At 41.6% G+C, this 25,376-nt stretch overlaps 1 protein-coding gene across 1 annotated transcript in view; it reads right to left on the reverse strand.

Annotated features, from left to right (window-relative positions):
• Positions 1-1,089, reverse strand: part of ABCA1 (ATP-binding cassette, sub-family A (ABC1), member 1) — a 138,503-nt gene extending 137,414 nt beyond the window's left edge. Inside the window, exon 1 of the mRNA XM_010843531.1 lies at positions 798-1,089. The gene's annotated coding sequence lies outside the window, so the exon portion shown is untranslated. The remainder of the gene's footprint in view (positions 1-797) is intronic.
• Positions 1,090-25,376: the final 24,287 nt, after the last annotated feature.

Below are 25,376 nucleotides of genomic sequence, written 5' to 3' on the forward strand. Positions count from 1 at the left end.
GGGGTGGGCAGGGGAATGGTCACCTCAGCTCCAGGTTTCCGCAGACCCCCCTTCTAACGTTTGTTAAAGAAACAAAACTCTCGTCCCTCCGCCCTGCCCGTCTCCCCCACCCCCATCCCCAGCCTCCCACAGCGTCAGAGACAGTAGCTCCTGGAAGCGTATGGAGACTATGGAACAGGAACCCCTGACCAAACAAAGCCCCCGAGGCCTCAAAAGACCACTAGCGCTAAGGACTCTGTTTGGGACACCTCCCACTCGCATTCTTGGTGAGCCAGAAAGCGCTGCTCCAGTCCGGGGGCGCGGGGGACCTATTCCCAGATCAGAGCCCAACCCGGACTAGCTCCTTAGGAACAGAGGGGATTCTGACGGCTGGCAATTTTCCGGGTGGGCGCCGGCCGACCCGCAGCCAGAGAGGGTTCCAACCGGCTCAGGCGCTTCCAAACAAAGGGAATAGCTCAGTGCCAGACCTGCCACTCTCCCTACTCCGGCAGCAGCGCCTCCAGCACCACCAGAAGCCCCCGATTCCACTGCGCCCCAGCTACTGCGCTCGGGTCTCCGCGCGCCCAGAGATGCTCCCCGAGCTCCACCGCGGGCGAACCCTGAGCGCAGCGATGTCCCGTCTTTGGGTCGCCAGAGCTCCTCCTAGGACGTCCTCTCCACATTCACGAGCCCCTGTTTGTGCTGCAGGAGGTGGGGATGTGGGGGTTCGGACTAAAGTCCCCGAAACCCAGAGCTTCCCAAAGTCCCCTCGGCCCGAAACGAAACAATAACGTCCAAGTCGCTCAAGAGACTCTTACCTGTTTTCCACTTTTGTGTTTGTGGCTCTTTCCCCAACCCCTTGAAAAACCCTTCGGGAAAGAAGTGGGGTAAAGGGAGCAAAGCGCCCCGAGAAATTGGCTGTGGCGGCGCTGGTTGCACGGCGCACCCTGTTCTGCCCACCTGGGCCCGAGGAGAGAGAGGTGTCGGCGCGTCTCTGCCGGCCCCGGCAGCACTCACTCTGCCTCGGAATTACCGGGGTTTTGCCGCGACTAGTTCCTTTTATAGATTCGGCGGCGCTGAGCGCTGGGGTTACTATCGGTCAAAGCCTGTTCTCTCCCTCCTTCCCCGCCCCCTTCCCGGCCTCTGTTTATGTAGTTCAGTCACTCAGTAGAAAGCACGTGGAGCCGCGTCCCGCCCCTTAAACGGGCGACGTCCAGCGGCGCGCGGGGCTGGGGGCGGAGGGCGCCAGTGGGGTGCAGCCGGCCTACCCCCGGCGTAGGTCCGCGCCCCTCGCCCCAGCCCGGCCCGCCTGCGCAGGAACAGGGGGAAACGCCGGTCTTGTGACTGTGCCCTCCAGAGACTCTCATCCAGGTTCAGGGCAGCCAACAGCACGAGTGAAAATCGCTTTCTCTAAACTAGTTCTTTCAGCAACTTTTGTTTCCTTTGTTAATTTACTCAGCTGGAGGGACTTGGGGGAGGAGAGAGGAGAGGAAAGGGGAAGAGAAAGAGAGGCTAAAACCCCGAAGGATGCCAACCCTTTAGTCTTTTTTTTCCTTTAAATGCCCAGAGTGGGGAGAAGATGGACAGTCCTCTGGACAATTGGCTGGTTTTGTTTTCCACTGCAAACTCTGACTTTGGAATTCAAGAGCCTTTGGGGTTCCCAATTTGGGGCCTCCCAAGTCCCAGGAGGACCCCTGAAAACTGTCTTGCTCCTTCCCTTAGCAAACTAGGAGAAGGAGGGAGGCCACAGAAAACCGAGCAATGTGGACTAATTTCCTTTGTATTTTCACCATTTCAGTCGGCAGTAATAGATAAATACACGTGGGCTTGTATTTTGGTTTGTACCGGTTCGCAAATTACGGCTAGAGAATCGCAGTCTTGTAAAATTACATAACCATTCCAGTTCTCCAGATTCTTCCTCTGGCTTTGGCCTTGACAGTCAAGAGCAAGAGGGCCCATAACATTTGAGGAACAGAAGCAAGTGTACAAATGGAGGCCCACATACTTTAACTCTTAATATTTAACTCATAAATAAAGCTAACAAACTGGAAAATAAGTTCCTCCTACTTGACAGAGATACCTTTGGAGCAACTGGGAAGGGTGGATTCACGACCAGACTCCTTAGGTTTGACTTGAGTTTTAACAAGAAAGTGGTAGAGCAGGAGAGCAGGCTCCTGGACAACTTTGCTTCCCATCCTCAGTTCCATCATATTCCAGAAGAACCTGCAGGTGTGCATCTGGACCCCCAGCTGCACAAGCCCCTCCAGACCATGATTTAAATGCAGGTCCACATGTCAGTGGTTCTGTCAACACTAAGGATGGATCCAGTGAGGAGCCCCATGCAGGACCTGGAAGAGCATTTAAGGGCCTTAGGACAATTCTGGGGTCTCAGCTACTCATAACTTGGTGACCTGGACCCTGGGTCCTGTGGACCATTCATCCTTAGGAAGGGATGAAGTTTGAGGTGGGCCAGAGTCAATCAAACCTTCTGAAGCCCAGGGCCCACAAGAGGAGACCCTGGTCCCTAGGTTCCAGGGTCAAATCTGACAACCACATGATCCACTAATTATCTGCCTCCATTTCTATATCCACAAAAGAGACTATACAAATGCTCTCCCTGACTCAATGAAGTTTTCTGAAAGTAAATTTTGTTCATTTGAGCTCCTGGGAAGAATGGCTCTGTAAAATTAAGAGCCTATTGATAGCTGCCTATTAATGTCATTTTCTGGTACCAATTATGGCCTATAAAGAATTTTCCATGACAAAATTTTAAAATTCCAAGTCTAGCAAAGAGTTCAAAGTAATCTCTCTGACCTCTAGATATAAAGGAAAGCTCCTGGAGGAGGTGTTATGACTCCAAGTGTGATTTGTGGAAGTGATTATGACTCTCTGACTCTCCATCCCCTGTCCCACCCCACCCCACCACCCACCTATCACGGTGCTTAAAATCCCACCACCAGAATCATTTCTGAATCAGTTTCTGAAACTGAAGGCTATAGTTTCCAAGAGCACCCTACTAAAGTAACCCCTCAGGTTGTTTTCCTGGGGAATGACTGACAGTAAGTCCTATACACATGAGACAAGGATAGGCTGTTGGAGAAAGGAGATGGGGCCAAGAAGGAGATGAAAGCACCAGAGAAGAAAGCCATTGATTCTAAATACACAGGTCTATGGCTTAAAGCTCAACATTCAGAAAACGAAGATCATGGCATCTGGTCCCATCACTTCATGGCAAATAGATGGGGCAACAGTGGAAACAGTGTCCGATTTTATTTCTTTGGGCTCCAAAATCACTGCAAGTGGTGACTGCAGCCATGAAATTAAAAGACGCTTACTCCTTGGAAGGAAAGTTATGACCAACCTAGATAGCATATTAAAAAGCAGAGACATTACTTTGCCAACAAAGGTCCGTCTAGTCAAGGCTATGGTTTTTTCAGTGGTCATGTATGGATGTGAGAGTTGGACTGTGAAGAAAACTGAGCACTGAAGAATTGATGCTTTTGAACTGTGGTGTTGGAGAAGACTCTTGAGAGTCCCTTAGACTGCAAGGAGATCCAACCAGTCCATTCTGAAGGAGATCAGCTCTGGGTGTTCTTTGGAAGAAATGATGCTAAAGCTGAAACTCCAGTACTTTGGTCACCTCACGTGAAGAGTTGACTCATTGGAAAAGACTCTGATGCTGGGAGGGATTGGGGGCAGGAGGAAAAGGGGACAACAGAGGATGAGATGGCTGGATGGCATCACTGACTCGATGGACGTGAGTTTCAGTGAAGTCTGGGAGTTGGTGATGGACAGGGAAGCCTGGCATGCTGCGATTCATGGGGTCACAAAGAGTTGGACACGACTGAGTGACTGAACTGAACTGAACTGATGGCCCCAAAGTCAAATGTAATCATTTATAACTGAGAACAACCTATGGTATCAAGAATCTGCTCATCTCAGTACACACTGTAATGTCTGAAATAAGCTTATCAGATGTGTTCGTTTCTACCAATAAAAGAGCCTAAATCCCCAAAGAGACTAAGTGATTTGGCCAAGGGACACAAGCACCTAATTCTGCCTTCATCAAGCCCACACTTTGCGAGTATGATAGGTTCATATGAAAAAATATGCTGAATTTCAAAAGTTAGAGGTTAAAAGAATGTGTCCCTTGGGGGAGTATAAAAGTGTGAATTTCTCTCCCTCAAATGTCACAGGTCAATTTGTTCCTGAGTATGCTTCAGTAAGCTTCCCCCCAAGTCCTTCAGTTCCTGCTAACACCGACACCAGCACTCTGGGTCTCCACCCTAGGTGACTCTTTCCAAACAAGCAGAATGGCCCTTCTTCGTTGCTATCTCTGGCGAAGATGATTCTGTCAGTGCAGCCTGAGTGTCTTGAAGTTCTACTCTGACATGACTCTGGCATCTTCTAATTACAGAATTCAGGTAGCTGTGGTCTTAGAGACCCTGGTAGAGGTCATGGCTCTATAGATTATCATTCTATTGAGACCTTTTAAATTAGGAATTACCCAAAAGGCTTTGCTTGGAAATTGCTTTGGTATATAACACTCGTTAGCTGGTTCACATAAGTGTGCTTAGTCACTCAGTCATGTCCAACTCTTTGCAAACCCCATAGCCTGTAACCTGCCAGGCTCCTCTGTCCATGGGGATTCTCCAGGCAGGAATACTGGAGTGCATTGCCATGCCCTTGTCCAGGAGATCTTCCCAACCCAGGGATTGAATCCAGGTCTCCCACATTGCAGGAGGATTCTTTACCAGCTGAGCTACTAGGGAAACCCCCACATAAATGTGCATGTAAAAATTATTTAAAATATAAATTATTTTCACCACACATGTATTTTTGGTATGCATACCATGCTGTTTGATTCCTGGAAACTCTGGGGGAAAAAAAGAGTATTATCGGAAGTCAATGAAGAATAAAACAGAAAGTATTCTAAAAATAATTTCCTTAGCAGAACTTGTTACAATTAAGAAGACCTGATAGCTGGGCTTTTTGAGAATTCCTGAAGAATGACAGGTGCCTCAAAATTAACGAAGAAAAAAGACAATTCTTCTTTTATGTAAAGTGGAATTAAAGGACCTACAGTTCATATTTGAGTCAGTTTAATTCCAATACATGGTTAGTAGCAAATTTTCAAGCTAAAGATAGTAAAAAAAAAAAAAAGAAAGAAAAAGAAAAGGAATCACCATTATTTGTAGAGTAAACCAGGTGTTGCATAAGCTTTCAATATTACAAGTTTAACATAATCAGACCAGTGCAATACCCTTCTTTATTAATGTGACTCTTATTGACACATGCAAGATTCAAAACCATTACTGCTTCTGGTCCTGAGTTTGTTCTGCTTGTCATTAAGATGAACCAGTTAGTCTGGATTATAGAGAGATATATTCCCCTGATTTACCGGTTGATCAATGAACTATAATTCTTTTTAAAAGCCATCCTTCTAACCTTTCTCCCTTCAAGCTCTCCTGCTTTTAAGAGCCAAACTGCTGAAAAAATTTCTTCGGTAATCCCTCTCTTTTATTCAGTCTCCAGCCCATTTCAGGCAAACTCTGGCCCCCACCACTTTCCAGATCCATTAATGACTTTCTCAGAAAGAGAGAGAGTGGTATATGTGCTTTCATTCTTATCATTATAAAGTACTTTCATGTAGAAAAATAGAAAATACCTCAAGCATAGAAAGACCACTGAATGGGTAACGCTGATGACCTCCTTTAAGTCCCCGGGCTACCTGATCTCTGCTATTCAACACTAATGACCACATCTTCCGTCCTGAATCTAGTTCTTCTCTTGAATTTCCTGAATCTGGTTCTCTTCTGACTCTCCTGCCTCTTTCATAACTCTTTCCCTGACTTTCTCTGTCCTTATATAATGTCTCTAATACTGGTTTTTTTCTCTCTCTCTTTTTTTTAAACACAATCCACTCCCTTGGCTTCAGGTAAACTGGGTATCCCCAGCTCTCATCTCTTTGCTGTGCTCTGAGACGGTGCCCCACCCCCACCCCCCATACAGCATGGAGCATCCAGCAAGACCAGTGGTGCGCTCATTCCAGCTCATAATTGGTTACTGTGTATGTATATCTCTTCCCGACTCTGCAATAAGTAACTTTCATAGAGTGAACTTACAATCAGCCCATCATGGGAATATTAACACCACTGAAATCTGATACAATCAGGGCTTTCCTTTCTTCCTGTCTTTCAGTCTCTCTCTCTTTTTTCTTTTCTTTTTTTTTTTGAAAGCCAGTTTTAACATTTACCAGCACAACACTGAACAAGATATTCTGCAACTAAATCTCAAACCAATTTTTTAATCTTCCTTTCAAATCTCCCTCCTCCATATGCATCTTGTGTTTTAATTTCATTCAATGATGGATCCACATATTGACTGTGGAAAATTATAGTCATACTTGTTTGGCTTTTCCTCTCTGTGTCCCCATCTTTTTCTTCTCATTCTAAAAAGCACCCAAGCCAATTGAATCTCCTAAATATCTCTTTAATCTGCCCTGTCCTCTTCATCCTCACTTGTCTAAAATCACACCAAAGTTCTGGGTAACCTCCAAATTGTTATCCCTGCCTTTAGTTTCTTCTTCTTCCTATTTATCTTTCCTACCACGATTGAGTAATTTTTGCTTGAAGGGAAAAATCTAATCAAATCAACACAAAGCCAAAAAGTATCTAATCAAATCTCCCCTCCAAAAAACTTCCTATGGTTCTCCATTGCTTACGAAGAAGCAATCCCTCAAAGTTCCTTTAGAAAACCTACAAAGACTTTTGCAAACATTACACAGAAGGCCTTTGGATCTTCTCCATCTCCCCATTCCTTTCTTCCTTTTGCCCACTCCCCACTCCACAAACACTGTATCTCATATAGTTCCCTTACTTGAAAATCTTTCTTCTCATCTCCATCCCTGGCCTCCTGTATAAGATTATTGAAGGAGAGAGATGGGATTAAATAACTAACTCTGCTGTGCTATTTTTCAAGAAGCAGGAGACAAAAGGGACAGAGAAGAGAGAGGATTAGAATTCATTAGATAAAAAATATATGGAGTAGAGAGTAGATAAAAGAGAAAGAGAGAAATACTATAGATAGATATTTTTTTAAGTACTCAAATTAATAGGTAACTACCCTCCTGATGAAAGTGAAAGAGGAGAGTGAAAAAGTTGGCTCAAAAATCAACATTCAGAAAACTAAGATCATGGCATCTGGTCCCATCACTTCATGGCAAATAGATGGGGAAACAGTGGAAACAATGTCAGACTTTATTTTGGGGGGCTCCAAAATCACTGCAGATGGTGACTGCAGCCATGAAATTAAAAGACGCTTACTCCTTGGAAGGAAAGTTATGACCAACCTAGACAGCATATTAAAAAGCAGAGACATTACTTTGTCAACAAAGGTCCGTCTAGTCAAGGCTATGGTTTCTCCTGTTGTCATGCATGGATGTGAGAGTTGGACTATAAAGAAAGCTGAGCGCAGAAGAATTTATGCTTTTGAACTGTGGTGTTGGAGAAGACTCTTGAGAGTCCCTTGGACTGCAAGGAGATCCAACCAGTCCATCCTAAAGGAGATCAGTCCTGGGTGTTCATTGGAAGGACTGATGTTGAAGCTGAAACTCCAATACTCTGGCCACCTGATGCAAAGAGCTGACTCATTTGAAAAGACCCTGATGCTGGGAAAGATTGAGGGCAGGAGGAAAAGGAGATGACAAAGGATGAGATGGGTAGATGCCATCACCAACTCAATGGACATGGATTTGGGTAGACTCCGGCAGTTGGTGATGGACAGGGAGGCCTGGCTGCGGTTCATGGGGTTGCAGAGTCAGACACGACTGAAGGACTGAAATGAACTGAACCCTTAATTAATAGTGCAGACAATACCCTTAAATTTGAAAAGAAAATAATTGGACTCTGGGGATTAAAAGAAATCAAGCATTTTTTATAACAGAAGTGATGTATTTGTATTCTTCTCTCCTCATTCAGAGTGCTTTTTTGACACTTAAGAATCCATTTTGCTGGCTGTGATTTCTGGGATTAGGGGCCATTATTTCTTAGCCAGGAGCATTTTTTTCTCTCTGACATATTAATAAGAGAATAAGTCATTAAAAAACAAAGAAATCCTAGGAAATGTTCCAGATTACCATTCTCTTTTGCGCTGCTGGAGAGGCAAGCCTCTTTTTCCACTTCAGCATTTTGAAGACAGTCCTTTTAGGAGTGAAAGGTCTTCCCTTTATTGTCCCCTTGGTGGTCTTGTGTTGGTTTGACTTGTCCTTGCACCAGTGCCTTTCATAGCTTCTGAGGTTGTTTAGACAGAAGGAATGTTTGTGCCTCTTCAAAGACAACACTGTCCAGATGTTGTGCTGTGACCAGCCATGGAAGCAGACCTTCATTTCCCTTCTTTGTTGCCATGCTTCCGGTGACTGATGTCCAGTGAAATCTGAGCAATTTCTTAGCCCAGTTACTTGTCCCAAAACCCTCCCCTTGCAGAATTATCCACAGTATGTAAGTTAGTGGGGGATGAGCTCCATTCCCAGATGCCTAGGGCTTCCCACAGAGCTGAGTCTAAAGCTGATTCCTCTGGATTGACTCTTTTGCCCTACAGAGCTCAGCAGCAGGAAGTCCCCACATCTGTCTACTTACTGCTGGAGATGGGAGGCCCTCAGCACACTGCTAGGATGAGAGAAGAAAGCTCAGTGGAGGGTCCAGTTCTGACAAATAAGGAAATAAACTCAGAGGTTAAGGAAATAGGAAGGTGCTGCAAAAGTGAAGATCATAAAAACTGAGGGTGGCATGTGAATTGGCCCAACATTCTGACAGGCAGTGTAGCAACATATGTGAAGAACTACTGACCCATTAATTTTACTTGGAGGAATTTACCCTAGGGAAATGTCCAAAAATCCGGTTAGAGACTTATGTTTGTCACTATGTTTTCTCCAGAAGTGAGCTTTTTTTTTTTTTAAATATTGATTTATTTGTCTGCACTTGGTCTTACTTGCAGAACTTGGGATATTCAATCTTTGTTGTGGCATATTGGACCTTTGTATTTGCAGCATGCAGAATCATAGTTGTGGCACGCCAACTCTTAGTTGTGCATGTGGGATCTAGTTCCCTGATCAAAGATTGAACCCTAGCCCCTTGCATTGGGAGTGCAGAGTCTTAGCTCCTGGACTACCAGGGACGATCCCCATGAGTGAGTATTTTTAAAATAGTTAATCATCTAATGGTTAAAAGATTCTAAAATAAATTCTGGTAAACTCATATGATAGAATCCTGTATAGCCATTACAAATAAAAATAATGTTTTCAAACGTAGAGATATGGGAAATGGCGTGTGACAAATGTTAACTGAAAAAAGCAAAGCTAATAGTTATGTGTATATATGATTTATAGTCTGTAAAAATAGTAGTATATTTGCAGTCTTTTTTATTGAATATATATGTGCATAGAAACAAATGGAAAGAATGTCACCTAAAGGTTAACAGCAATTTCCTGTGGATGGTGGAATTAGGAGAAATTTTGTCATACGTGTCTGTATTTTACAAAATTTCTAGGATAAGTATATGCTATTTTTTACCTAAGGAAAATGGCATTAAAGACGGAGTCTGTAGATTAGCAGTGAGGAGATAGTTTACAACTGCAGAAAGGCAAACCATAAATTACCGTATGGAAACAGTAAACTCTAATGTGTTTTAGAAGAATGTACACTCAGTAATGAAGAACAGAAGAGAATACGAAAAGATGAAATGGTTAAGACAGAACTTTTTGGTGAGTATCTTTATAAATAAGTGCTCCTGCTGCTGCTGCTGCTGCTAAGTCGCTTCAGTCGTGTTCGACTCTGTGTGACCCCATAGAAGGCAGCCCACCAGGCTACCCCGTCCCTGGGATTCTCCAGGCAAGAGTACTGGAGTGGGTTGCCATTTCCTTCTCCAATGCATGAAAGTGAAAAGTGAAAGTGAGAGGATTTTAAACCAAACCTAGTCGGAGAAGGCAATGGCACCCCACTCCAGTATTCTTGCCTGAAGAATCCCAGGGGCGGGGGAGCCTGGTGGGCTGCCATCTATGGGGTCACACAGAGTCGGACACGACTGAAGTGACTTAGCAGCAACAGGAGTACAGTGCTAAGTGAAAACTCCTTGTTTGTCTAATGTGTCTGTGTGTCCTTGGGAATGTTACTTCACTTCTCTGTGTCTCAGTTTACTTATCTGTCAATGGTAGATAATAATAGTAGAACCTACCTCTTACAGCTTCTATGGGTATTAGGTGAGTTAGTACATGTGAAGTGCTTGTACTGTGCCTGGCACATGGTAAGAGCTCAAAAAAAGACAACTATTATTGGGAATTTCCTGGCAGTCCAGTGGTTAGGACTCCCTGCTTCCACTGCAGGGGGCACGAGGTTTGATCCCTGGTCCGAACTAAGATCCCACATGCTCCAAGGTGAAAATAAATTAATAAAACACACCTGTTGTTATTATTAATACCATTTATTATATTGCACTATTATTATTTCAAATAACAATATAACTTTCTGCAATGTCCAATAATAACGTCATAAATATGACTTCTTTCCAAAATTCCAATCTGTGGATTTTTAAATTGATGTTTTCAATTAGAGTAACCAGTATAAACTACTTTCCCAGCTTACAGTTCAAATATGATCATATCTCTTTTTCATCTTTTATTTAATCACTCAAATCCCCACTTGCCTATTAGCAGGAAGTCCAGTATCTTTTTCTTGAGATTTCCATCTTCTCCTCCCTCCCCCAGAACTGCCTAAAAGCCCTGGGGGCTTCCACTGGGATCTAAAAAAGCCAATTAGGCTCTAATTTTCAGCATCCAATAGCCCTGTCCACTAGCACACAGCAGTACCACCGAAGTACCACTGATTTGTGCCTCCAAGTCCCATGTTACTCTTGTTCACTACTAGGATTGTATCTGTGCTGCTCCTGACCTCGGAACAGCCTCCATGAGTACCCTAATTTTGGATGCCCGAAGTTTATACACTTTAGTTTTTATCAGAAGTTGCACACTGGCAGCCCATAGTCACATCCAGCTCTTAGACACATGGTTTGGGCTAAAGTGTGCTGGTATTTCATTGGAAATGGTTGATGAGATTGGAAATGTCACACAAAAATCTGTATTTCTTGCTTCTGTTGAAAAGGTGGAAGCTCTGATCACCCAAGGCCTATTCCCACATAGCAACAACTGGCTGATTGTGAGAAAAGGTTTTCTCGAGGACTTCCCCAGTGGTCTAGGGCTTAAGGATCTGCCTGCCAATGCAGCCATTTATTATGTTAGATCCCTGGTCTGGGAAGATCCCACATGCCATGGAGCAACTAAATCCGTGCACCACAGCTACTGAGCCCATGTGCCCCAACTACTGAAGCCCACATGCCTAGAGCCTAGGCTCCACAACAAGATAAGCCACTGCAGTAAGAAGCCCGAGCACTGCAATGAAGAGTAGCCCCTGCTTGCTGCAACTGGAGAAAGACTGCATGTAGCAACAAAGACCCAGCACAGTCAAAAATTAAATAAATAAATCTTCAAAAAAAAAAAAAAAAGGCTCTCTGTCCAAAAAAAAAAAAAAGAAGTGTCTCTAGGTGGAACATGCTATCTCTACCTTGGCCAAATCCCCACTAATTCCTGTTTTTCTTAAACAGTCTTATTTACTCTTCTGCACTACCTGCCCAGCTCCTATAGTCTTCTGAGTTTGTGGCCCTTTGACCTGGAAGTTCCTGGGGGAGTATGATAGAGGGGAGAGGCTAGTCCCCTGTCCACCCTGAGAATGTGTTGGGAGAAGTGGTGGAGCTTGTCAGTGTAGTCAGCAATGAATGACCTAAAGCTTGGCAAAATGAAAGCTAGATGAGGGTTCTTATTTGCTATCTTTGCATCAATAATGAGTCACATGTTTCCTTAAAGATCAAAACCTTGGTTTCTACTTTTGCTACTTTTAATTTGATTTTTTAACACCTTTGCGATTGTAACTGAACACAACTTGAGTCACAAAGCAATAAAAGGCAGTACCATCTCTAATAAAAGCAAGACCACCTCCTCAAAAATCTCACCCTTTACTAGTATCAAAGGCCTAGTAAAATCAGCAGGGAAGAGTCAAAGAGGTCAGAAACAACACTCCCTTTTGGTAACTAAAACTGAGACCAAAGAACACATTCCAAACCCGTGAGAGCCCAGAGTTTGATCCAGGCCACTTTGTTTATTGAATTAAACCCTGGAGATAAACATAGAAAGCAAGATGAAAAATAGTCAGCACTCCACTGGAGGTGGTCAGTAAGGCAAAGCTGGAGAAGAGGGCAGCTGGGGAAACAAAAGGATTCCCAAACGAGTCTTCAGTATGTGGGACATGGTTCTGAATGACTTAAGATTCAATGAGGTAATGACAATTATTTCTTGGGCAATTTGTTTGTCACCTTATATTTCTATGAAATGACTACAGTGTGTCACATAAAATATGATACAATGAAAATTAAATGTGCATTTTCACTCTTCATTTTCTTAAAACCATACAAAGGCAAACAGAAATTTGAGACTATGAGACTTCAAGGAAACTGTAGAGTCATAGTAATTCAATTCTAAAAACAGATGCTTGACAAGAAGTTATATTTAAATCAACCATCAATCTATCAGGACATAATTTCTAAATTTAGTAACAGATAATCTTTCCATTTTATCTTCCCAATCACCATATACATAGAATCATACTTTATACTAAACAAGATGCATTATTTGGTTTTTAACCATATAAACACCTTAAGGTTATGGTCCTTGAGTCTAAGAATTACATTTCAAATATCAAAGACAACTTCTCAAGATGAGGAAGTGTTTTAGTGACCCACACATATCTGGAGGGTGAAAAGTTCAACAGTGGAAATAATATTGCTATTGTCAGCAGTCCTAGCAATAAACAGCCAAATGCTCTCTCTTTTATAGTAGATTTGGTCAGGATACTTTTGTGGAGTATGTAATGTTTGAATATGTCTGCTTTGACTTGGGAAAATTTTGTCATGGTCTAAAACTAAAACCTTAAACCTTTGCATGGGTTTTTGTAAAAGTCAAAATAAATGTTAAAAGTACATAATACATGCTCATAGTCAAATGTTCAGGCTATAAAAAGTATAAAGATTAAAAGACTATGAAAAAGGTACAAAGAAGAGAGAATCACTATAATCCCACTACCCAGAGATGACTTCTGTCAATGTGCCTGGTGTACATTCTTCCAGATATTTTTTCAGTGAATAAATGTGTATTTGGAATACAATGGGTTGGCCAGAAACTTCATTTGGGTTTTTCTGTAAGATATTATAGAAAAATGCAAATGAACTTTTTGACCAACCCAATATTTCTCATTTTGAAAAACAGTTTCATGCCAAATATATTATTTGTAAATGATTTTTACATAAACATACCTTATATAAACATTGAAGTAGCAAATGACCACCCACTCTAGTATACTTCCCTGGAAAATTCCATGGACAGAGAAGCCTGGCAGGCTACAGTCTATGGTTTGCAAAGAGTCAGACATGACTGAGTGCACATGCACACACACACACACATACACACACATACACACACACACACACACACACACATATGTCAAACATATATTTGACACCACCCTTATGGCAGAAAGAACTAAAGAGCCTCATGATGAAAGTAAAAGAGGAAAGTGAAAAAGTTGGTTTAAAACTCACGTTCAGAAAACTAAGGTCATGGCATCTGGTCCCATCAATTCATGACAAATAGATGGGGAAACAGTGACAGTCTTTATTTTGGGGGGTTCCAAAATCACTGCAGATGGTGATTGCAGCCATGAAATTAAAAGATGCTTGCTCCTTGGAAGAAAAGAAAAGTTATGACCAACCTAAACAGCATATTAAAAAGCAGAGACAATACTTTTCCAACGAAAGTCCGTCTAGTCAAAGCTTTGGTTTTTCCAGTAGTCATGTATGGATGTGAGAGTTGGACTATAAAGAAAGCTGAATGCCGAAGAATTGATGCTTTTGAACTGTGGTGTTGGAGAAGACTCTTGAGAGTCCCTTGGACTGCAAGGAGATCCAAAAAATCTATTCTAAAGGAAATCAGTCCTGAATGTTCATTGGAAGGACTGATGCTGAAGCTGAAACTCCAATACTGTGGCCACCTAATGTGGAAGAACTGACTCATTGGAAAAGACCCTGGTGCAGGGGAAGATTGAAGGTGGGAAGAGAAGGGGACAACAGAGGATAAGATGGGTGGATAGCATCACCAACACAATGGACATGAGTTTGAGTAAACTCCAGGAGAGGGAGGCCTGGCGTGCTGCAGTCCATGGAGTCACAAACAGTCAGACATGACTAAGTGACTGAACTGACTAAACTGATATATTTGCATATTACTAATAATTTGGAAATTATTTTCACTAAGTAATATGTTATGGACATTTTGATTATACCATTTTAAATGTATATATTCCACTGTATTAGGAGGGGAAGCACTAGATAATGTCAGAATTTTTTACTTTAGACTTTCTAATAGGTGTATATTGGTATGAATATGCCTAGTTCTTCATCCTTTTATCAACATTTTTATCAGTGTTAAAATTAAATCCAATCTAATTTATTATTGTTTTGATTTATATTTTCTTTTATTACTAATAAGATTGAACATCTTTTCATATATTTATTGACATTTTTGTATCCTAGTGTTCATCCTTTTCTTCTTTGTTAAACTCTTGTAAACCAAGTGTTTTAACTGCTCAAATGCTACTCATATTACAAATACTTTTCCAAGATTGTCATCTTTTTTTTAACTTTGTTAAGTCTATAAATCTTTTCCTTTAGGGTTTTTGGCTGTGATGTTTACAGATTCTTTCTACATTTCAAGATTATAGAAATAGTCAATAAAATTTCTTCAAACACTCACATAAATTACTAAACATTTAATTTATTTTCACCCAGTCTCCTTCACCCCAGCTCTGTGGGGAGAGGCTCAGAAGTGGGGTAAAGGTCAGGGCAGCCAGTTTACACTCATTGTTTGAAAATGAAAGCTTTTTTTCAAAAATATTTCTCTATCAGCAGGGATCAATTTTCTACAGCCACACCAAAACATTATGTAAAATGTTCTGCTGAGCTTTAAAGTAAAACAGCCAAGACATTTCATGGGTAAGGAGATTGTTCTGATTGGAGAAGGACAGAGGTGAGAGTGGAGACAGGCTCTTCCTGGTGAAACTTTGCTAAAAATTCCATCTCCTTCCCCAAAAAAACCCCAACCCCAAGAAAAAGAAAATAACCTTTTAAATTAAATCAAGAGTTAATGACTAGAAGTCCTGATTTAGATGCTACATACCTCAAAGAACAGTTTTAGTGACTAAATAGGATTAACACTGAGCTAAGCAGAGATGGCCTTAAAGGTGATCTGAAGGATAAACACAAAGATGGTTCCAAGGCAGGGGGTCCAGTGTTGGGGAGAACTAAGGAAACAAACTATAGAAGAGAAAAATATTAATATACAATAGAGTAAACTGAACATAGTAAAGAAAAACTATGATTGAAGAAGGAGTCTTAAGGATCTGCAGCAAAGCAGATGACCAACTATGAAAGCATTGCAGCAGGAGATGGTAACTCTCTGATGGAGGAGAAGGAAAGATAAACGAAGTTGAGGGGCCTGAGTCACAAGGAGCCAAGAGTCCTTGATGAGATCAGCAACTGTTTCGGAAAACAGTAGAGCTATACTTCAAGCAAAGGCAGAAATTATAATCAATTGTCATTTTCACTCTTTAGTAAAATCAAGCAATGGTTTCTCTACATTTTATAAATTATGCTCAAATCTCTCTTTAAAGACTCTAAGAACCTCCAAGGCTCATTAGTTATGTCAAAAATTCCAAACTCCTGTCAAGTCCAGGATAGGAACAGCATATCTTCCAACAGGTTTTACCTGAATACCTGCCTACCTGGTAAAATGAAAAGGGAGGGTGTTACAGCTGATCCTGAAAATAAGGGTGTTACTTGTGTGTGTGTGTATATATATACATACATATATATATGCTTTATCATCAACATTACCATCATTAGAGTCACTGCTTAATTTGTATGTTAGTATAATCTCATTATCAAAGAGTCAAATATTTATAAAATGTCAATAATTTATGCAAACAAGCCAAAATAAGTGAAAGGATTGACAAAATTATTAGGATAATCAGAACCAAAAATTAAGTTCTTTACATAAGCCTGAAGACAGAATCTCTGAATGCCCATTGTTATCTAATGATGGGAATGTTACCTGAAAACTGGGTTCACCTCTTAGTGGGTGTCAAGCCAGAAAAGTGAAGATGGATTTATTACTTGCAGCAAATAAGGAGAACAGCAGGGATCTTTCCCATGGCAGAACTGGGGAAGTTTTAAGCTAATGGTACATGCACCTTCATGAAGGGGTTTGGACAGAGGACACTTCAGCTTAGAACTGGGGCGAAGGTAGACATAGTACAAGCTTTAGTTGACTGAAGTCAGGAGGGTCAGAATAGATCAGCATCATTATTCCTCAGGTTCTGACCAGTCTAGGATCTCAACATGTAGTTACCAGTCTCCACTCAGGTGGGAACCTTAGTTCCTGCAGAACTCAAAAATGTGTATCAGATTCTGATGTATGTCCTTTGAGGAGGAATTAGAGTGAGAGAGAATGTTAGTCACTCGGTTGTGTCTAACGCTTTGCGACCCCATGGACTATAGCCCATCCGTGGAATTCTCCAGGCAAGAATATTGGAGTGAGTAGCCATTTCCTCCTCCAGGGGATCTTCCTGACCCAGGGATTAAACCTGGGTCTCCTGCACTGCAGGCAGATTCTTTACCATCTGAGCCATCTAGGGTTCTGTTTTATTGCTAAATTCTGGTTTCTTGACTATTTTTCCTTTGTTCCCGTATTCCTTCATTTCCCTTAAGATTTATTGAGACTAGTTCAAGGGCAAACACTTTGGCCAGGTTTAGATCACAAAATGGCTTAGGCCAAAATTGGCTTATCTTACGTAAAGAAAGTCATGCCTGATTCTCTTTCTCTGGGGATCCCCTACCCTATTTGCTTATAGAAATACTTCCTTTAGACTTTTTTTTCAGGAAACATTTATAGCACACATTTTGCTAGATGCTACCATGATTTGAAGGAGCCCACTAAGCTCTTTGAAGCAGTTTAGTAAGGAGAGAGAAAACAATTTCAACATTACCTGAAACAAACTGTTAATAAAGAACCAAAACCAAACAACAATAAAAAACATAGGCCCAAATGGTGTTACTTGTGCCCATGGTACCAAACCTAGATTTAACATCTAACCTAATTGCAGTTTCAACTTACACCAGAAATGTACTCAATCAACCCATCTGAAGTTTTCTATTCAGCACCAATGAAGTAATCTACACCCTCTCTACACCTAAGACAAGAAGAGTCAGTCTGCATGATAAAATCTGCTGTTCCCTTTCCACATCCCACCAAAAAGATTTCCTATCCAAAAAAATAAATCTTTCTTTCCTTTTGCTAATAGCTCCCTTGCCCCACCCTTCTTCCTATAAAAGCCTTCTATTCTGTATAACCCCCTCAGAGTGCCCATCTACTTGCTAGATGGGATGCGACCCCATTCATGAACTGCCCAATAAAATCAATTAGATCTTCACAATTACTCAGTTGAACTTTTGTTTTTTAACAAGCTTTGATAAAGGGATAAGCCAGGTGATGAGGAAGCACAAACAAGCAACAGCCCAGGATAAAAAGTCTGTGTGCTAAGTCACTTCAATCATGTGCAACCCTTTGCAACACTATGCACTGTAGTCCACCAGGCTCCTCTGTCACTGGAAGTCTCCAGGCAAGTGCACTACAATGGGTTGCCATGCCCTCTTCCGGGGAATCTTCCAAACCCAAGGATTGAACCCACATCTCTCATGTCTCCTGAATTGGCAGGCAAGTTCTTTAGTACCACTTGGGTACTTGGTGCTACTATGAAAAGTCTGAGAAAGTTTCAAAAAGGAGTTAAAACATTTGACCTGAGTCTAAAAAGCTGACAATTTCACCAAGCATAGATGGAAGAAAAGCTTTCTAGGGAGGGTGTATAAAGGCATAAAATTACCGGGAGTTGAACAAATCAAGATGGGTACAGACAGTCTCCTATCATGGCCGGAGCTCAGGAAAGTCACGCAGCTCGGGTGGCAGCACACAAGGCCCAGAGGCTGGACAAGACCAGCTCGGGAGGGCTAAGACGCTCTGCCACAAGGCTTGGTTCACTGGAGCCTTCGCTTGGTTCAACTCTCTTCCTCTATTTTTCTTCGTTCTTTCGGTTTTATTAAAATATAACTGACATGCACCATTGTGTACGTTTAAGGTGTATCCCTGGTGGCTCAGATGGTAAAGAATCTGCCTGCAATGCAGGAGACTCAGGTTCGATCCCTGAGTAGGGAAAATACCCTGGAGAAGGGAATAGCAACCCACTCCAGTATTCTTTCCTGGGAAATTCCATAGACAGAGAAGCCTGGCAGTCTATAGTCCATGGGGTCACAAAGAGTCGGACACAGCTGAGTGACTAACACGTGACACCGCAAAAGTCACAACTGAGTGACTAACACGTGACATAATGACTTGACTTACACATACTGTGAAATGATTACCACACTTAGTTCACTGCCATCATCCCATATAAATACAAAAGAAAAAACATGTTTTCTTCCTTATATCTCCTCCACTTCTAATTTGGCCTGAAATAGTTAAAATGAACATTCCTTTCTACATTTGCGAAACAGACAAAAACATTCCTGTTCTTGAAGTATAGCCATTAGTGTGAACATTGAAACTAAGTGGTCTGCTTTCAAATCCCAGTTTTGACCCTTCAGCAGCTGGATGGTCAAGTTATTTTCCATTTCTGTGGCTGGGTTTTGTCATTTATGAAGTGAGGAAAACAATAGTACCTGCCCTGGTTTGTGCTAAGGATTAATGAGTTAACATACATTGAGATACTTGGAACATAGCTGATAAATAGTCAGCATTCAATAAGTATTAGATATTACTGGGTTATTAGGTTGTATTGGCATATTCAGAAACTAGTAATATGCTTTTAAAAAGTTTCTTTTTCATCTTGTGCCTTCCCACTGATCCTCTGATTAGACCACATGTGATTTTTGTTTGCTTTCAGCATCCATGCTGGGCAGCCTCAGGACAACATCCTTTCTTAAAAAATACTTCTGAAACAGAGCAGTCTGTTGTATCGTCAGACTGGTCTTGTTTGATCACTGTCCAGCCTGGCTGCTAATAAGAAATGAATGGACAGCTCACAGCCAGTTCAGCTGTACCACCCAGATCAAAACCTGGGCAAGGAGAGGCTGCTCACTTGGAGAAGTCTCAGCCTAGGGCCCCCAGATTATGGCATGGGGGAGGTGGACTTTCTACTTTCAAAAGCAGTGACACCATGCTGTAATAACTACACTGGAGGCAAGACATTTAACTTTCTGAAACAACAGGTGGCCAACTCTGTAGGGAGTGAAAATAATAAAAACGGTGTCAGTTATAAGCACGGGATAGAAATCAGTCTATCAGGGCATAAGCAGATAGCTGTAAGAGGCATTTTTTAGTTTGTTCCAGTTCAGTTCAGTTCAGTTCAGTTGCTCAGTCGTGTCCAACTCTTTGCGACCCCATGGATGCCAGACTTCCCTGTCCATCACCAACTCCCAGAGCTTGTTCACACTCATGTCTGTTGAGTCGGTGATGCCATCCAACCATCTCATCCTCTGTCGACCCCTTATCCTCCCGCCTTCAATCTTTCCCAGAATCTTTTCATATGAGTCAGTTCTTCACATCAGGTGGCCAAAGTATTGGAGTTTCAGCTTCAACATCAGTCCTTCCAATGAACACCCAGGACTGATCTCCTTTAGGATGAACTGGTTGGATCTCCTTGCAGTCCAAGGGACTCTCAAGAGTCTTCTCCAACACCACAGTTCAAAGGCATCAGTTCTTTGGCACTCAGCTTTCTTTATGGTCCAACTCTCACATCCATAAACGACTACTGGAAAAAAGCTTTGACTAGACAGACCTTTGTCAGCAAAGTAATATCTCTGCTTTTTAATATGCTGTCTAGGTTGGTCATAGCTTTTCTTCCAAGGAGCAAGCATCTTTTAATTTCATCGCTGCAGTCACCATCTGCAGTGATTTTGGAGCCCCCCAAAATAAAATCTGTCACTGTTTCCATTGTTTCCCCATCTATTTGCCATGAAGTGATGGGACCAGATGCCATGATCTTAGTTTTCTGAATGTTGAGTTTTAAAACAGCTTTTTCACTCTCCTCTTTCACTTTCATCAAGAAACTCTTTAGTTACTCTTCACTTTCTGCCATAAGGGTGGTGTCATCTGCACATCTGAGGTTATTGATATTTCTCCCGGCAATCTTGATTCCAGCTTGTGCTTCATCTAGCCAGGCATTTTGCATAATGTACTTTGCATTTAGTTAAATAAACAGGGTGACAATATACAGCCTTGAAGGACTCCTTTCCCAATTTGGAACCAGTCTGTTGTTACATGTCCAGTTTTAACTGTTGCTTCCTGACCTGCATACAGATTTCTCAGGAGGCAGGTCAGGTAGTCTGGTGTTCCCATCTCTTGAAGAATTTTCCAGTTTGTTGTGATCCACACAGTCAAAGGCTTTGGCGTAGTGAATAAAGCAGAAGTAGATGTTTTTCTGGAACTTCCTTGCTTTATCTATGATCCAATGGGTGTTGGCAATTTGATCTCTGGTTCCTCTGCCTTTTTTAAATCCAGCTTGAATATCTGGAAGTTCTCAGTTCATGTACTATTGAAGCCTGCCTTGGAGAATTTTGAGCATTACTTTGCTAGAGTGTGAGATAAGTGCAATTGTGCAGTAGTTTGAACATTTGTTGAAATTGCCTTTCTTTGGGATTTGAATGAAAACTGACCTTTTCCAGGCCTGTGGCCACTGCTGAGTTTTCCAAATTTGCTGGCATATTGAGTGCAGCACTTTCACAGCACCATCTTTTAGGATTTGAAATAGCTCAGCTGGAATTTCATCCCCTCCACTAGCTTTGTTTGTAGTGATGCTAACCACAAATGGGTGCAGTTAGTTGCCACCTTGGCAACCTATATTTCATGCTCAAATGTATGATTTACAATGAACTTAATAAAGGCTTGGTGTCCCAAAGACAATAAAATATCAATTTAAGAGTTGTCTCTTAAACATTTAAAATAAAGTCCCAAAGTAGACATTCACAAAAGCTGCAGCTGACATTCCCTTTCAATTCCACCATATCTGGCCATAACCTGACATTTTATCCAAGAGCACTGTAAGAGAAAGAAGATCCCAGGTTCACGGGCCACTTCTGAACTCCAAGACAGGAGCCACATGGTGGGACATTCTCTAGGACTCTGTGTGATCACTAGGAATTTCTGGAGAAAGAACTCTGGTTTTCTTAATATTTAAAAGAACCTCAGCATTCATCTTTCCCAGTGAGGTCATTATAAGATGAAGGAATCTGAAGCACAGAGAAGTCAAGTGACTTGCCCAAGGTTATTATCGGTGACAGGGCTAGAGCCCAGGATAATTGACTCAAGGGCTTTTTGCTGGACAGGTTGATTAAGTCATGTGAATGCCAGCAAACTTATAGCAAACATCATTTAGCTAAATAGCCCAGGTTTCACCTGCCTGTGAGTACAAACTAGGTCATATGGACAAAGTCTCCTAAACTTTGTCAGTCCCATTCCTCTACCTGCTCATTCAGGAATTTAACCCCCTCCCAAAAGGTCCTTTGCTTTGTCCTGCTCATAGACAGACTGCAGTGCACCAGCTCTTTATGGGAGATATAGGCTCTCGGTTAGTCCAGCTGCCCTGCCCTGGATCTTGCCTGATGTTCCACTGGTTCTATTTCTGCAGACTGACCTCTGATCCAGAATGAACACTGTGGTCTGGGGGGACTGGGGTGCGGCTGAAGTGGGAAAGGAGGGCACAGGGCATGTGTGGCTCAATGTGTGCTGCCTTTGGCCACCTTTGTCCTAAAGCAGGACTGTGTGTACCCCAAGCTTCCAGTCTGTCTGAACAAGGACTCTGTTACTTGCTCTGGCATCAGTCCCACAGGGGCTCACAGCCAGGCCCTCAGCCATAGGCCAAAGTGAAGGGAAAGTCTGAAGCAATTATCCAGCCAATTCTTGCTTTCTTATCCTTTCATGGTCTTTATCTTCCCTCACGCCTCTCCACCAGAAACAAAACAGGAGCAACAACATTCAACATCTCCTTCCTCAATCACCCCAAAACAAAAGTGTCCACACGTATGTGTCTGAACTTGTACAATGAGGTCTTTGAAAGGATGTAATTGCCTAACCCTGAGCACCAGAACATCTGAGCCCCAGATCTGTCTCAGAGAAGATAAACCTCTACAGCTAATGGAATGATACCACGAGCTGATCATAAGCTTAAATAAATCACTGGTGGATTGGGGGTGGGGAGAAGAAACGCCATTTTAAGAGATGCTTGTCTTACCTTACATTCCCTCAGGAGCAGAAGCTGAGGAGAAAATGGGTGAAAGGCAATCCCAGAGTGCACCAGTGAGAAAGTATGATGACAAAGAAAAGAGAAAAAACAGTAAAAGGTATGTTAATAAGTAGGTTATTAACTGTGAGCTATGAGGGCTCAGTTCTGCTGAAAACCCTCTCAAAAACTATGAGGAACTTGCCTCAGAATCAGAACCAGGACCTGGGAGGAATGAATGAGGCAGTCAAGGTGCAAAATTCAAGAAGAGCAATCACTCTTATTGAAGAGGAATATTTTCCCTCCTCTCTTCTAGGTTCCTCTGGATGACCTATAAGTAAATTGACATAAGACAAATTAACAGGAGAAAACCCAAATGAATGTACGTACAGGAACTCCTTAAGAATATAAGGCCCAAGAACAAGTTAGGCAATCAAGACTTACATGCCATCTGAGAGGAAGAGAAGCAGGTAAAGGTTTGGGGCTTGAGAGAGAAGGAAGATGATTTACAGGAAGATGGGGAAAACAAATGTTTGTAAACAAATGTTTGCTCTGCCACGCAGACAATAGGACACAAAGAAGACTTCGCCCTCCAGGCCCCGTCAAGTTCCCCCTGTAATCCTGAGCTCATATTTGTAGATATCTCTATTGGTAGTTCCCTGTCTGGATTGGTTCCTTTATCTAAATTCTTTCAGGTGATTAAGAGGGAGGCAAAAACAATGACTTTTCCAGTATTCTGTTTCTTTAAACAATCATCCTAAAATAATCCTCCTGTCAAAGAGACACATCTTAGGAGTGGGGAAGGATATTTTCTTCCCCTATAGTCCCACCACTGCAAGTTCCCCAAGAAGTTTCCCAGTCCAGAAGTTGAATTGGTAGACTGTTTCATCTTAATGAATCAGTCTCTTAGTCCTGAAAATAAGTTAGTTCAGTTAAACTCATTTCAGGTGACCGTGATGCAGTGAGGTTCCCCAAGATAGGCTTATGGGAGAAGCAATTGGGTATTTAATTAGGGGCATTTCTGTGGAAACAAAAGAAAAAACAATGGTTAGTGTTTGGAGCAGACCATAATCTTATTTTCAAACTTATGAAGGCAACCAGTTGAGAAGATTTCTAGATGTCCAGTTCAAAGCATTTAGATGAAATGAGGGCAGGCAGTGACAATCAGATTTCCCTGGTTTGTAGATTGATTGAATGTCTCTAATGATGTTATCAGGCATACTGGTAAACATGCTGACTGATTCACACAGCAACAGGCACAAAGAAAATTGTCTAAACATGAAGAGTTATTTACAACAACCAGGGCAGGGAAGCAACCTAAATGTCCATCAATAGAGGAATGGATAAAGAAGATGTGGTACGTATATACACGAATATTACTCAGCAATAAAAATGAATGAAATAGTGTCATTTGCAGAGATGTGGATGGACCCAGAGATTGTCATACATGAAGTCAGAAAGAGAAAAATATCTAGATATAGAAAAGTGGTACAAATGAACCTATTTACAAAACAGAAATAAAGTCACAGATGTAGAGAACTAACTTATGGTTCCCAAGGGTGGGGTGGGTAATGGGATGAATTGGGAGACTGGGATTGACATATATACACTATAATGTATAAAATAGGTAAGTAATGAGAACTTGCTGTGTAGCGCAGGGAACTCTACTCAATGATCCATGGTGACCTAAACGGGAAGGAAATCTAAAAACTAGTGGATGTATGTATATGTATAATTGATTCACCTTGCTATACAGCAGAAACTAACACATTGTAAAGCAACTATATTATAATAAAAATAACAATAAGCATGAAGTGTTGTGATGATTTCTCTGAAGTTTATAGCTTTGACTAGCTTCAGTTTGTAGGACTTCAGGAAAAGGGCCATTTTAGTTCTCAGTGATTTCAAGTCAAAAGGATGGGAGAAATTGGGAACATTAACTTGGAAATTTATAGCCAAATATGAGACAACTAGAATAATCCTCAGGATCTAGAACAGTTCACATGTAGAAAACAAACCTCAAAGACAATGGACAATATTAGAATTTAATATCCACAAATGTATCACTGAAACATAATTTTTCTCTCTAAAATGACAGCCAAATTAAGACGAATTTGCAAAAAATAGGTCTAGCTTCAATGCACATGGCCTAGTCATTTACAAAAGTGAAGGAATAATAGTCATGGGTCATATAGACTTTTACATTTACTTTGCTGGAATTTTTCAAAGGAATTTCACATTGCACATGCCTTAGTGATGGAACAACAGCAATGCTAGGAAGCCAAGTCAAGAATTTGCCACTAGACTTACCTGCACTACCTATAGATTTGGATGAATTTCTCTCTTCTTGAGATGCTCAAAACAGCTTGCAGTTCCTGCACCTCCCAGAAGTAACCTTCTTTACTCACCTGGTGAGACTGCTGAGAACCCTAAGCAAGGAACTAGGCTGTTTTTCCAAGGGGCTTTTACTTGGCTTCATAAAGTCAACTTTAGTTCCTTAAGGCTGTCTGGTAATATCTGAGTCTAAGCATGCTCTCTCAAATAGGACATTGCAGTCAAAGCCCTGGCAATACAACCAATGTTTCTTATTGTGTCCTATTTCAAGAAGAACAGACTCTTATTGAACTTATGCAAATAACGACATTGCCATGAAAATAAGAATACTCATGGAGAGTTTCTGAATTCTGGAGGAATCAGGTAGGGAGAAAAAGATAGATGTTTCTATTCTACTTATAAAGATATAGTTTACCAAATTACTCTAGGTCATAGTTAGCTTCTTTATAGTTAGCTTAAGAGGAAAGGCTTCTTTATATTTGGAAAACAAAATATTTTTAAAAATCAGCAATGTTTCAAATAAAAAGAAACTGCAAAAAAATTATAATCATCTTTATCAGTTCCTTTAGTCCCATGTAATTA

This window comes from Bison bison, unplaced genomic scaffold (genome assembly GCF_000754665.1).
Source record: "Bison bison bison isolate TAMUID 2011002044 unplaced genomic scaffold, Bison_UMD1.0 scf7180017864183, whole genome shotgun sequence".
Lineage (NCBI taxonomy): Eukaryota > Metazoa > Chordata > Mammalia > Artiodactyla > Bovidae > Bison > Bison bison.